This window comes from Lontra canadensis, unplaced genomic scaffold, assembly GCF_010015895.1.
Source record: "Lontra canadensis isolate GAN:19392208 unplaced genomic scaffold, GSC_riverotter_1.0 scaffold14, whole genome shotgun sequence".
In the NCBI taxonomy this organism is placed as follows: Eukaryota; Metazoa; Chordata; class Mammalia; order Carnivora; family Mustelidae; genus Lontra; species Lontra canadensis.
Window position 1 is genome coordinate 11,527,479 of NW_022631008.1, and position 14,751 is coordinate 11,542,229.

Below are 14,751 nucleotides of genomic sequence, written 5' to 3' on the forward strand. Positions count from 1 at the left end.
TCAAAACCTAATGCCAGATGTTGGGTCAATCTTGGGAATCATAATTCCTTTTAGTTTTACATTAAGAACCTTATATATCCTTTTAAGACATCCAGTAATATTGCAGCAGTTACATTTTGAGGAAAAAAGCATTTTAGAGACCAAATGCTTCCCCCTACCTCTGAAATATGATTATTTCAGTTACTAGTAACAACAATTAATCACTAACTGATTCATCAGCCTGCAGCTGGGATTAGAGAGCTGACTTCCTTTCTTTATTCCTATTTTATGTTCTACTGTGCTCAGCAGGGATTGAGTAATAGCAAGCTAGTAACCTTTCCCTACCCTCAATACCTTATTCTAATACCAGCAAAGAAGAAAATGTTGAATATTTTCCCAAGTACAACTTTCTTCCACACATTTCTGAAGGGAACTTTAGCATTACAAGTGTTGATCCATTTTGCTGTAAGAATAAGACATTATAGAAGGATATTTCCTTAAGGTTTGACCAACCATTCTTTGCTATGTTTCATTAAACAACTCATGCTAGAGGAATTGTATATGTAACTCATTCCAAATAGGTAATGCTTTTCTATTTCTTGGAATTTATCTGAGTCATATGATTGAGATTTATAATATATTAATATACCCATCTACCCAGCAATAGATCTTCAAACATTTTAGGGTTCTGACTATGAATATGTTGCATTTCTTAGAACTCAATAAGAAGATACCATAATCTATTTCAGTTGTTATGAGGAGGTGCCAGAAGCTTGACCTAGGAGAAGCATACTCATCCTTTACTTCAGAGGAGTAGGTTCTCCTATAGCAAGGATTCTCAGTTAAAAATCCATAAACTTCTGGGCCACAGGGGTGGCACAGTTGGTTGGGTGTCTGACTCTTGATCTCAGCTCCAATCTTGATCTCAGGATTGTGAGCTCAAGCCCTGTGTTGAGTTCCATACTAGGTGTGGGACTTCTTTTAAAAAAAGGAAAAAAAAATCAAGAATTCAAACTATCTGCAAACATCCAAGCACAATTTATGTCATTGGGCATTTTTTATATTTTTTATCAGTTTCTCCAAAATATTAAAACCAATCCCCTGAGTTCCTCTCAGGACATACCGAATAACCTTATATATAAAACCACATTAATTTAGTCACTTAATTATTTTAAAGTCTAGTATCCTATGAAAATGTTAGTTATAAGTTCTATAGACTAAAGTCTACTCTCCTTAATATAACTGAAATCATAATTAGTATGCATTAGTAATAGAGATGTCAAGAACTCAGTAAGATCTGAGACTTTACCCTACTAATGTGTCAAGTCAGCTTGCTATAGTTTTGTGGGTGCTGGGGGAATACATGAGACTCCTGAATCAGAAACAAAAAGTTTACTACTTATAGCAATAGTAGTCATCAGAGTATCAGCGTTTTATGCTGGTGTCCCACAAGTGGGGCAAGTGCCTGCTCACACATCATGATTTGAATTATAAGAGTAGAATTCCAACTGTAGGAAAAATGAATCTTTTATAATGGACAGTAAACCTGACTAATCTTTGCCCCAAAGAGACAATATCTGAATAGTAAGATCCATGCAGAATTGTCTTCTAACTATATTCATTCCTTGATGCAACACTGTTTTGACTTCTGGAAAAATTTCCTATGAGTACAATACTCTGTCAGGCACATTGATCAATATGACTCATAGAGATTAGGACTAAATCTGTTAAATTTGTCTCCTACTACATTTAATTAAGGTTACTATCAACAGGACTCTGAGCATCAGGATGAGGCAATATTCAGTAATAACACCAAGTGTCCTAGACCCAATCAGCTAGGTAAATTTCAACCATCTGGATCCACCTTAGAAATCCAAGTGTATTTCTCCTTAAGTTTCCACACTGACCTTTCCACTTGGCTCAAGACATTAATCCAGAAACAACTGGATATATTAGAGATCACACAGATTCTACCTTGCCCTGCAAGTAGAAAATCTATAGCCAATATCATCTATAGCAACCCTGGCCACTGAGTTAAGGCTAACCTGAATGCATTCTAGGACTGAGGTGGTATCTTTGATCACCTCAACTAATATCAAAGACAATATCACCTTTTCTTCATGAATTTGTGTCATCTTTTGCACAGAGGCCACACCAATCTTCTCTGTATTATTCCAATTTTAGTGTATGTGCTGACGAAGCAAGCGCTTGTATCTCTTTTTCTAATAGAATTTTCTAATTCTTATTTTCCCCATAATGACTCATATTGTAGGGAAAACTGACTATGAAGTTGGTGTTAAGTAGCAAATCAGCTACCCCTCTGGGAACATTCCCCAAACAACTAAGTGTAGTTCATTTTGGAGACACAGAATAGTGATTCAAGGGCTACATTATCTACTGGGAGTGTTTCCTTAAAATCTTGGAGATCTCTTAGGATTGCTCCTAAGAGGATAATCATCATCTCAGGGGTGGAGAGAAATGAGCTAATACTTGGCTTCCACCCAAGACCTATAATCCCAAGAGTATACTTAGCATCCCCCAAAAAAGAACTATTTGCAATTATAGAAGCTCCTGGAGTGGAATCTATGTCACCTGGAAGCACAAGTTGATATTTTTCCTTTGTTGTCTCCTAACCATCTGGTAGGTCATAGGTTTCAGTTCAGTTGAATAATTGAGTCTACTCATTGTTTTTGAAGGTAGTATTTAAGGACAGTAGTCCAGTCTGTCTGGTCCACGCCATCAACAAGGTAACCTTCATCCAATCCAGGAAATCACTATGCTACAGCAGTGGGAATGTGGATGAAGCAAATAACTAAAGGTGTTTACAGAAATTGTACTGGGGAAAAACAGAAATTGCACTGGGAAGTGTAGGGATGGGGGTTATGTATGACCTTACCTTTTGATAAGCTTTTTGGTAATTTTCAGTTGAATGGCAATCAAATGGTGGCCAGATCTGCCTTATGGCAGCTTGATAGTTTAGGTGCTTAATAGTTTGGAAAAGACACATAAGAGGATTTTTCTTGAGGAATGCTCCAGGTGTGGTCTAAAGGAAAAAAGAAACATTAATGTCTTTTTCCCATCTATGTCTCCCAGGATCTAACATGATCCTTTCCCAGGCTCCAGCTTGTTGCTCTTCCTTCAGTGCCATAAAATACTCGTGTCTCATTACAGTAGCTTTAACTTTACCTTTTCTTAATCACCCCTGACTCACACTCCCAGTTTTAATACAGGTACAAAAGTTACAAAAGCAATTTAATTAAACTTATAAAGCTCTGTTATTTTCCTCACTTTGGCCAGTTTGGGCTACTGTAGGGGAACTTAGCAAGCAGTGTACTCGACCAGATGGTCACTATCTTTATGATATAACCATGCCACTCTTCTAAAAAAAATCCAAGTGGTTAAATAAGAATTAAACAGAGATTGTACAAACCAAGCCATCCTGGAGTTGATATTGGGGAAAAATAACAGGTACCATGCTCAGTTAAGATCAACGCAGAATCCCAAAATTTCAAAGTAGATATCTATATCTATATCTATATCTATATCTATATCTACCTATGTCTAGATCCATGTCTATATCTATATAAAATCATTTTATCCTTTTTGCAATAAGTGACTGAAAAGAGATGACCTTTTTCTGGAGAAAGCTTTATTTAGTGGTCAAACTGATTTACTACAGTGTGTAGAAGAGGAAGAGTTGAGGGAATTATAGCCAGAAACCTTTCTGGGTCAATTTTTGAGGTGATTCCAATGTTGTACAATACGAAATGTTTGTAGTCATTATAGGAAGTCCATTGAGTCACTTGATTATTAGCTCATTGTCATGTGACTTTCAGATAAAATATGCACTAGTGTTAGGCTGTACATGCTCCACAAAGCTGAACACATGGCATAGACTCGTTTAAAGAGCCGCAGAGGTGTGTTCGACTATGTTGATCAGACAAGGAACAGCAACACTGGAATCTGAAAAATGTCGAGAGCTGTAAGCACTGCTGATCCTCCTGAGAGGGGTCCATAGTTTGGCTTAGTCACTATGCCGTGAGCAGGTGAGTGCAACCCTCAATGTGATGTGGTTTCTCATACCACAGGACAAACATCCATTTATGGTAAGATTCACATGTCTGGTGAGCAGTGGTAGAATGTGTGTTATAAACCTATTGTCTTTTACTTTGTGCTTAATCTATGGTGATGGATGTGTTGCCATATCTGGTGGGCGGTAAGTCTAGACAGGAATAGTGGCAGTCTAGACAGTAGAGCAGACAGATTCGACTTCGTTTCATCAAAGAACAGGCCCTCACTCTTCACTGTAAGCATCTCCATGACTGGCCCAGATGGCTCAATAGGCAGTATGATTTGTTTCCCCAGTTGGTAGTCTAAAGAGAGGTGTCTCTAATCTGCCAGGCTCTAGTTTACCAGGTGGCAGAATAAATAGACTAGACTACTACTGGCAACAGCTCAAGAGGCAGTAAACAAAAAATGAGTTTCATCAAGGAGAGTATTGGTTTACTGAATTGAACAATTATGTCCATGTTGTGTTCTGCATGGCTGGTGTGGTTGCACAGCTGCAGCAGTCCAGTGGACACAGTTAAGTGTCAGTTTAGAGGAAATATCAGGGAACCAAGCCTAGGCACTTAGAGAAACCTCTGTGAATCAAGGATCTTTTTGTGCCAACAACTTTGCTTTGATGGGTGGAGAGAAAGATAAAGATTTCCCCAAAGAAATGATTACCATTTTTTTTTCTTTTCATGTAAAGTAGGGGCCTTATAGGGGCCTATAGGGGTCAGGTCAGCACCATTCTCTAATACACCATCTCTTCTTAACAAGAGAGGATCATTGAACCTTTCCTTGTTAACCACTGTTAGTCACTGAATCCAAGTCAACCCAACCCCAGATGGTATTATTAGACTGAAAAGTTATAGAACCTTCAAGGTGAGGTATGCTGTTTTGACTAGTGTTACATAGCAAGCTGATAGCTGATTTTCAAAAGGTGTATACCTGGTAACTGTATCACAAAGGCAACAAATCCAAAACCTCTAAGAGCATCACTGAATGTAGGGTGCCTCCCTCTACCAGATACCCAAACAGCAAAATTATCAGTCAGAAAGACTTGCAGCTTAGAGAGGACAGTAGTTTCGAGAGCAGGCAGAGCTCACTGGAGAGCTTCCAAAACACACTTTTGGTCTGGATCCCATTCAAAGGATGCTTATTTGTGGACTAGCCAATATAATGTTCCAAGTAGAATGCCCACTTGTTTTCAATACTCAAAGAGTTCCATAAATTGTTGTATCTCTCTTTGGGGAATAGCAAAGTGACAGTAGTTTTTCTTGACTGCTAGAGGTTTGAGAGTTTTGATATAAACTTACATAGACCCAAGACAGACTTTGGCTGCAGTCTTCTAAATTACGTTGAGATTTATCAACCACTCTTGATTATAGAAATGTAACAACAGTGCAGTCAAGGCCATTGACATGGAAGCTTCTGACTTGCCAATGTGTAAGTCATCTCTTTAGTGAAAACTTCAGACATTAGAAGGTAGAGGCATTAGTGTTACCCTGGCTCAACTCCTGGTAGCAAACGACAGGGGAACTGATGTACCACTGGGGAAGTACTGCAAATATATATTAAAGGCCTTAGTATATGAAGCACATTGGTCTCGGTCCTTGGGTGCCAGTGGGACAAAAAAGAAGGTGTTTTCAGTGTTCAACACATCTAGTGTCATCAGTCTGTGAAATGGATTCATTTATAGGACTATAGCAGATAAAGTAGATCCAACTGGCAATAATCCACTGTAAATCCCCAACTTTATCATTTTTCATTGGCCATACCTAGTAGGGTTGGGGTTGTTGTGTTAATATTGCAACCTACTCTTGCTACCTTTAAGATTTAACCAAAGCTGTGATTTTCATTTGTCCTCCTTGGATTATATAATGTTTCTGTTGTACCACTCTGAGTAGGATAGGCAATATCAGATAGGCAGATGTATTGGGAAGTGATTTATATGTACTACTAGCAATTTCCTATATATTACTCCTCCTGACTGGGAGAATCCACTCTGGATTTCATAAGTATTCACAGCACAGTATGCGTATAAAACATTAATTTACATTACTATACATTCATCAATAAAAATCACATTACATTGAATCTGTCCAAAAAGGCCCATCAGGAGGATATCTTAGCTCTCCTTCTCCAATGTGTACCTAGCCCAAATTTTATTACCTGAATCTGGATACCCCTATACTTGCAGAACCAAAGAGGTCTGTGAGTTGGGTACCTTTCTTCAACAGAATTATATAAGCTTTAGTTTATTATTCCAAATCTGCCAGCTTACTTAGATAGTTGCACATGGCCTTTGGTTTTCTTTGGGGTCAGGGACACCTAGAACTCATTCAAAATCATCTTTCTCAAAATGGCTTAAGTCAGGGCAGTGTATAAAGAGGAATCAGCATAGAGGAATTAGAGGACCAGGCACACTTGCTTTCAAATTTGAATAGAGTGGTTGCGGAATGCAGCTCAAACTCATGAACCTTTTATGTTTTCAGTCCACCCAAAGCCTTGTATGAGCAGACAGACCATTCTGACACCTTATATTTTAGATTTGGGGCATACCCTTCATTCAACTGCTATTGTCACATTGCTTTCTGTTTGAGGTTGTGGGATTTACTTCCCTTTGACTTATTTGGATTTGACACACACAGTGGTGCCTTTTTTTTTTTTTTTTCCCTTCACAGATTCTACCTTAACCTAGGGCATCTGCAGTCCCATTATCAAAACAACAACTCTTAAATTCTTGCAGGGTTTCTACATAAGGCCTGAGGGAGTTTCCAAGGTGGTATGGCTTGTTAAACAAGTTTATCCAGATTTCTTTGGGTCCATTTCTCATGCATTAGTGGGTCATTTTCATTAGCATGTGCAGCTCATCCAGGGCAGTCAGAGCCTCAATACTAGTCAATGCCTCATCTGTGGTTTCTCAAAGGAGTTCTTCTTTCCCATGGAAATCTCCCTTTAAGTTCCCTCATAGTAGCCAGGACTCACTGCAAAATCCTGATGCCATTTATTGTCATCCTTGACAGGATCTAAGGTTGGCCCGCTACACTGCAGAAGGAACTAAGACATAAGACAACCCATCTATGGTCATTCTTCCTTAGCAACTATATGTGCCTAAAGTCAAGCATTATACCCCACAGGTTTCTTCTCCCAAGTCAACTAACAAAAATTCTAATATTTTGCCTGATTTCAGCCCACGGTGGTCATAAATTTCTCTCTATTCTTCCTCAGGATATCTCTTTTGAATGAAAGGCAGGTAGAACTTTCTGCCATCAAACCCCAGGACAAATCTTAGTACCGGATTTTGCAAAGCCACAAAACCTGAGGATGATCACCAGATGGGAGCCCAATTTCACCTCTTACAAGAGAATTAGCAACACCAAGAGTGCCATATAAATAGGTGTCTTTATATTTATGTCCTAGTGCTTTGCCCGAAACCATCTCCTCAATTCCTCTTAATTAAAAGGTAATAGGAGAGGACTCTACTTACCTACTTGACCATACATGAACTTTCTTCTACTTCTGTTAATTGGCCAATGAGATCCCAGTCTTTCCTCTTGCAGAAAGCTACATCTCCATCATCATTCCATCTCTCAGAAGAAATGGAAAGTTTCAAGATTTCATCTAACAAATTATTCTGCCTCTGTTTCATGGATGCTCACAGAAGACAATAAATCAGCCAATCAATCTCTTAGATAAAAAACAAAATACTTTATCTCCAGTGACTGTTCTAGCCCAAGTATCACTGTTTATGCTGGTTCCTCAAGTTCCAGTTCCCATAGGGTAACAGGAAGAGCTTCACATGGTATCTATATATGTATTGGATTACAATACAAGGGAGAAAACATGAATTAGAGAAACCAACGCCTTTCTAATAGGTAGAAAACACACCTGATTTTTACCCAAAGGGAAAGATATTTTTGATATCTAGACAATAGTATTAATGACAATAACAATAAAAATCAACAAAAAACAACCAAGAAACAACAAAGCAAAAACAAAACAAAACCCCACCACAAAACAAACAACCAAACAACCAACCAAACAAACAACTGCTCTTGCTCCAGAGGAAAGAATTACCTCTAGATTCTGGGGCTACTCGCTATACTAACATCCTTGAAATAAGAATCCAGAACAAAGTCCCAAGCCTCTGCTCAGAAGACATCCAGAAATGTCAGAGACCCATAAAGAATTGTCTCCCAACCTTACCTGGAAAATATATATTAAAGTGCATGCTGTCTCTATCTTTGTCTCTGTCTCCATCTCGCTCTCTCTTTTCCACATTCACACATACACAGCAAATGTTAAAGTAGTGTTTTTGAGGTGTCTTACAGCTTTAAAACAACTCCCTGAAATTTTATAATAAAAATATCAGGATGTTCATTTGAGGTGAACCTCAGAATTTCTTTAATAGCTGAAATGATAAAAAAAACTCTGATTTTTTTTAGTAATAATTAATAAGAAATGGAATGAATTCTAGCCATATTCATAAACTAGATAAGAGGAACGACGGTGGAGAATAAATGGGAGACTGATATGTGGCAATGTTGAAAGTCACAGAATTAGGAGCATTATGTGTAGCTAAGCAGATATCAGGCTGAGGAAATAGGCTGGAATGAGAAAGTTTAGCAAATATTTGAAAAAAGAAAACAATTTGAGTTAAATTTATAAATGAAAAGAAATCCAGTCAGTTAAGGTGATGGAGGAGGAGTGAGGGTAAAGCAGTCTCGCTTCACTGAGCAAGATAATAGTCTGCTCAGAGTATTCTGGACCCTGGAATTTTAGAGACTAAAGATTTAAGGTGGCTATAAAAGAATGAATTGTAGTAGTTGACATAGGAAGGATGAATAAGGATATCAATTGAAGCCTACTCAATGTAAGAAAAATCTGGCAATGTTTCAGAGATGATGGTAGTCAAAAATATATATATGGAAGAAGAAAAAATTCCTCTCAGAATTTTTCAGTACAGAAGCCATTTAACTCACATGGTAGTGAAGATCTTTGGGACAGCCAGCTATTTCACAGGACATAAAGATCTTCTCCAGTGGGAGGTAACAGATATAGCCCTCCCAGCTCCTGTCTGAAGATATACACAGCACAAGTTTAGGAAATGCCTATTATTATATTATTTTTATTGTACCATAAATATTCATGGCATCATACCATGGAGGAAAATTGTGCTGAAGGAGAGATAGATTCCAGCATCGATGAGCTTATGGAGCAATGTAATATGCAGAAGGAACAGAAGGAGAAATGTAATATACTGTCTTTTAATTTTTATTTGAGACTGATGTTCATGACTATCTAAAGCCAGGCTCATTAGCAGAGGAGCAAAATAAATTATATTAGTACAGGAGGGAAGCATACTACAAATCCCAAACTCTAGTTTTGACAGACTTATTTATTGCATAAATATGATGAAAATGTAATGATTACCATTTATAATTATGCTTTGCCACCAGGTTTCATTTTCCCTTTTTAGAAGTGCACACATGTAACGTGCAAGATATATTGAATAAAGCTAGTTTTTTTTTTTTTTTTTTCTCAAGAACAAATATCTCTGTATGGTCAAGGGTCTCAAGCAGGGTATACACATAAGAATGGGCACTTCATTTTTGATATTTTCATCTGGATCTGCCTTGAAACTGAGAACTCAAAGGAACAGTGCAGAAGTTTAATATTATCAAGACTTAGTCTTCTTAAAATCTCTAGCATAACCCCATAATGAAATAGAGGTCACTTGTGCTTAGCTTTCTCAGAAGCCACCTACCACAATTGCCTTGAATCATGCTGCCTGTGTAATTTATCTTGCAACAAAATCTAAGTTTATTTGTATCTGTATTACAGAAGCTAAACACATCTAGAGAGTAGGACTGTGGAAACACATTTGTATAGATATGTGTACATTGTCAAGTACACAACAAAGCAGATTTGTTTTGAATTGCAACTTTGGAATATAGTTCTATCAGTAGCTTTGTGTAGATGTGGGTATATGGAATTGACTTTGAATTCTAGTAATATGGGTCCAGTCTGATTTTAATTGCTACATCTCTAGGGAAACCACTGAAGAAAGTCACACTATCAAATAAATAATAGTTTTATGAGCTAACATTTATTCAGTCTTTTCCATGTATCATGCATAAGATAAACATTTATACGGAATTTTTTATTCAACTCTCACCACAATCTTATGAGGCAGGTACTATTAACTATTATCTCAGTTACATACATGAGGAAATGCAGGTTTAAAAGGTTATGTAACTTTCCTGAACTCACAAACCATTTAAATGATATTATCAGGGCTTAGGCCAACTTCTCTTTGACCTTGGAGTCCAAGATCTTCATCAAGATCTCTGCACGTCCTTGAGAAACACCTAAACACAGTCTAGGATTCTGTAAAGAATTAAATCTAAAATTGATTTGAAAAAGAAAGATGAGGCATGCAATTCAGTTAACTCAATTTGTTAGAACATGTTATTTAAAAATGTTTTCTGTTACACTTTCCCACATTGGAAAGTTATCTTTATCAAGAATCCTGAGTCACAGAGTGCAAATCCAACCTGGGAAACTGCCCTGCAAATACAAGCTGTTTCTTTTGAAAGGGCCCTGCATCATTGTGGGTGGTTTAGCATGAAACATCACCTTTTTCAGAATCTCACATTCAGTCCATTATAATCCCAATGGTAAATTCCATATCTCAACATTTTTTTAAGATTTTATTTGTTTATTTGACAGAGAAAGAGAGGGAGAGCCCAAGAAGGGGGAGTGGCAAGCAGAGGGAGAGGGAGAAGCAGGTTCCCTGCAGAGCAGGGGGAGCTCGATGTGGGACTTGATCCCAGGACCCTGGGATCATGACCTGAGCTGAAGGAAGACACTCACCCAACTGAGTCACCCCGGTGCCCCAAGTATCTTAACTTTATAGCTAAGTCTCTCAATAATAGTTATGAAAAATAATTTTAAAAAGTTAAAGAAATACCTTAAAAAGGCTTCAAATTATGGAATCCATGTTTAGATGTATCATTGGGTACAGAGCAGTTATACTTAGCAGTCAATTTACATTGATCAGAAATCATAGTTCATTAATCTTGCAAAATGATTTACTCAATAAAAACTTTAAATGATCTACATAAAAATACAGGTGAAAACTGAAGAGTTACATTATTTAATTGTGCTCAATTATTTTACTGTGAAAATAAAATAGACTCTGATTAAAATTTTGATGGAGTAAATTAATCACTACTTTGATCATTAAAAGACAAGAGTATTAAAAACTATATAGCTGTAATAATTTGTTAATGGATACACAAGGTAAAAAGATGTAAATTATAACATCAAAAACTTTTATATATGTGTTGGGGGATGGGAGAGTTAAAATGTGGAGCTTTATTATGTATTCAAAGTTAAGCTGTTATCAGCTTAAACTAGACTATTGTAAATACAAGATCTTTAAATACACAGAATGAACTAGTGGTTGCTGAGAAGAGGTAGGTAGAGGGATGGGTGAAATAGGTTGAAGGGGATTAAAAGGTAAAAATTTCCAATTACAAAATAAATAAGACATGGAAGGGTGCTTATGTGGCATAGTCTGTTAAGCATTGGACTCTTGATTTTGGCTCAGGTCATGATCTCAGGGTCATGGGATGGAGTCCCATGTCAGACTCCATGGTAAGTGCAGAGTCTGCTTAAGATTCTCTCTCTCCCTCTCCCCCCCTGTTTGCATGCTTTCTCTCTGTCTCTAAATAAATAAATAAAATCTCAAAAATAAACAAATAACTAAATCATAGGAAATACAGTCAATAATATCATAACTTTTGGATGACAAAGAATAACTATACCTATTGTGGTTAACATTTTATAATGTATATAACTGTCAAGTCACTATGTTGTACACTTGAAATTAATATAGTATATGTCAGTTATACTGCAAATTATATTTCAAAAAAAATAAGTAAAAGTTGTATTCTGTAAGTCTCTCGGTAACTACAAAGCAAAGGCTATGGTAGATTTGCAAAAGATAAACAGAAAGGAATCTAGGCATATGAGTATAGAGAATCAACACATCACAAAGGAAGAGAACAAGAAAAAAGGAAAGGAACAAAGGGATTACAGAACAGGCACAAAATAATTTTTAAAATGACAATAGTAAGTTCGTATTCATCAATAATTGCTTTAAATGTAAATGGACTAGTTTCTCCAATCAAAAGACATAGAAAGGCTGAATGGATAAGTAAAATAACACCCAACTATATGCTGCCTAAAAGAAACCCATTTCAGGTTTATGGATACACAAACTGAAAGAAGGGATGAAAAAAGATATTCCGTGCAAAAGAAAACCCAAAGGGGGTCAGAGGTGACAATGCTTAGACAAAATAAACTTTAAGATAAAGAGTGTAATAAGAAACAAAGGTCATTATATACTGATAAAGAGGTAAATCCAAGAAGAGGATATAACATTTGTAAATATTTATGCACACAACATCAGATCACCTGAATATATAAAGAAAATAGCAACAGATCTGGGGATAAATAAACAGCAATATAATAATAGTAGGGAACTTTGATATTCCACTTTCTTTTTTTTTTAATATTTATTTATTTATTTATTTATTTATTTATTTGAGAGACACAGAGAGAGAGAGAGAGAATGAGAATGGGGAGAGACACAGAGGGAGAAGATGAGAGAGCATTTCAAGCAGACTCCCTGCTGAGTGTGGAACCTGGTATGGGACTTGATCGCAGGATCCTGTGATCATGACCCCAGCTGAAATCAAGAGTTAGCTTCTCAATGGACTGATCCATCCAGGTGTCCCTGATGTCCCACTTTCAACAACTGGTAGAATAACCAGACAGAAAATCAATAAGGAAACATTAAACTTTGAGCATTAGACCAGATGAACCTAAGACATACACAGAACATTCCTTCCAAAATCAATGAAACACACATTCTTCTCAAATGTGTGGAACATTACCCCAGATAGATCATATGCTGAGCCTTAAAGAGGCCTGGTAACCATGGAGACATGGTCAAGTGGGGCCAAGGAGACTCACCCTGGTTTGTGGAAGAGCAGGAGTTTGGACCAACATGAATATCTGGCACTGGACAGAAGAGGTTTTCCCAGCCAGTCCAAGGGGAAGCTCTGTGAGATCCTGGTGGACGTTGTTGTAGAGAATGAAAGAAGCTTAGAAGGCAAGTGTTCCAGCAGCTGCCACAAAGGAAAGCCAATTTTCTTCTGTCAGTGGAACACCAAACTTGGCTGGAAAGGTACAATTAAAGAATCTGGTGTGAAGCACAAAGGATAGATTGAAATAGACAATTTCTCTGAAGAAAATGAAGTAGATGACACCGACGTGAATTTGAGCCAAAAGAAAGGTGATGAAGATATAGTGAAGGATATTAAAAAACTTTTAGGCTCCACCAAGTCAGGGAAGTCCCTGGAGATTATCTGAAGCCATATTAAGACAGGATTTACAAGGGAAATGGTTTTGCCATTGAAAACTTTGGCAACCCAGGAATTGACTGCTAAAAGGAAACTGAGTGAGAATACCTTGCAAACCTCATCTCCAGTGGCATTGGGAATAAGGATTCCCACTGTGGCACTACTCATGATGGAACTGTTCGGCACAGCTGTGAAACAGCTGTGCAGAATCTTCAATGAGAAAGATCTGGTGCAAAAATTTTCTGAAAAGGGAGGGAAATTCCAGATGTTTGATTGACACATCACCAGTGAATATGTGAAATTGTTAAAAAATAAAAAGAATATCATGAAATGGAGATGTAGGAACTAGCTAGAAGAACACTATGCAACAGTTGCACTGAATTTTGTGTCTGCTTCAGGGCAAATGGAATTACAGTTGAAACATAAAGGAGTTTCTGTCTCTAAAGAAGGAACATGAAATTCTGTTAGCAGAAGCCAGCATTTTGAAGAAATAAAAGGTTTATTGCAGCTGACCACCTTAAACGCCTAATTGGAAGATTTTACAAGGGCATTACCTTGTGTAAGCAGAAAAGGCATCAAGTTTACTTGTTCCCTATTGTTATTTTTTAAAGAGAAAACAAATACAATTAATTTATATTGGATGAAATCCATGAACTTATAGGAAATTAAAAGCATTGTTGCAATCTTTACTGTAACTAGATTCTGCATTGAGTTAAAAGTAACAAGAAACCTGAAATCAGGTATTAAACTTACCTCCCATAGATGCTCCTCTGGGAACAGGTTGAATCCCCGAGTACAGATAATTGAAGTTTCCCAAGCTAAAGTTTGTCTGAGCCAGTTTACTTTCACCTGTGATTTTGATTCAGGTAATAAATTGCATGGTGATTTTGTTTCTTTATTGAAAAACCAACAATATGAAAAATCAAACAAAACAAAAAACTCAAAAACCAAAAATTAAACAAAACAAAAACTCAAAGTGAAAACCTTAAAACATATTTTTCATGGGGGCGCCTGGGTGGCTCAGTGGGTTAAAGCCTTTGTCATGGGTCATGGTCTCAGGGTCCTGGGATCAAGCCCCACATTGGGCTCTCTGCTCAGCAGGGGGCCTGCTTTTCCCCCCACTCTTGCCTGCCTCTCTGCCTACTTGTGATGTCTCCCTCTGTCAAATAAATAAATGAAATCTTCAAAAAAAAAACACATTTTTCATGGTTTTACATTTTAGTAGAGAAGTTCTAACTGGCCTCTCCTTACGTTTTCTTGAAAAGAGCAATGTACCTATTATCTACTC

The 14,751-nt window shown here is 37.2% G+C and overlaps 1 non-coding gene and 1 pseudogene across 1 annotated transcript; one reads left to right on the forward strand and one right to left on the reverse strand.

Moving 5' to 3' along the window:
• Positions 1-2,078: 2,078 nt before the first annotated feature.
• On the reverse strand, positions 2,079-2,187 carry LOC116868237. Its single transcript, XR_004382780.1, has one exon. It is a non-coding gene; the product is annotated as a U6 spliceosomal RNA (small nuclear RNA).
• Positions 2,188-13,046: 10,859 nt separating this feature from the next.
• LOC116868208 lies at positions 13,047-13,812 on the forward strand (annotated as a pseudogene).
• Positions 13,813-14,751: the final 939 nt, after the last annotated feature.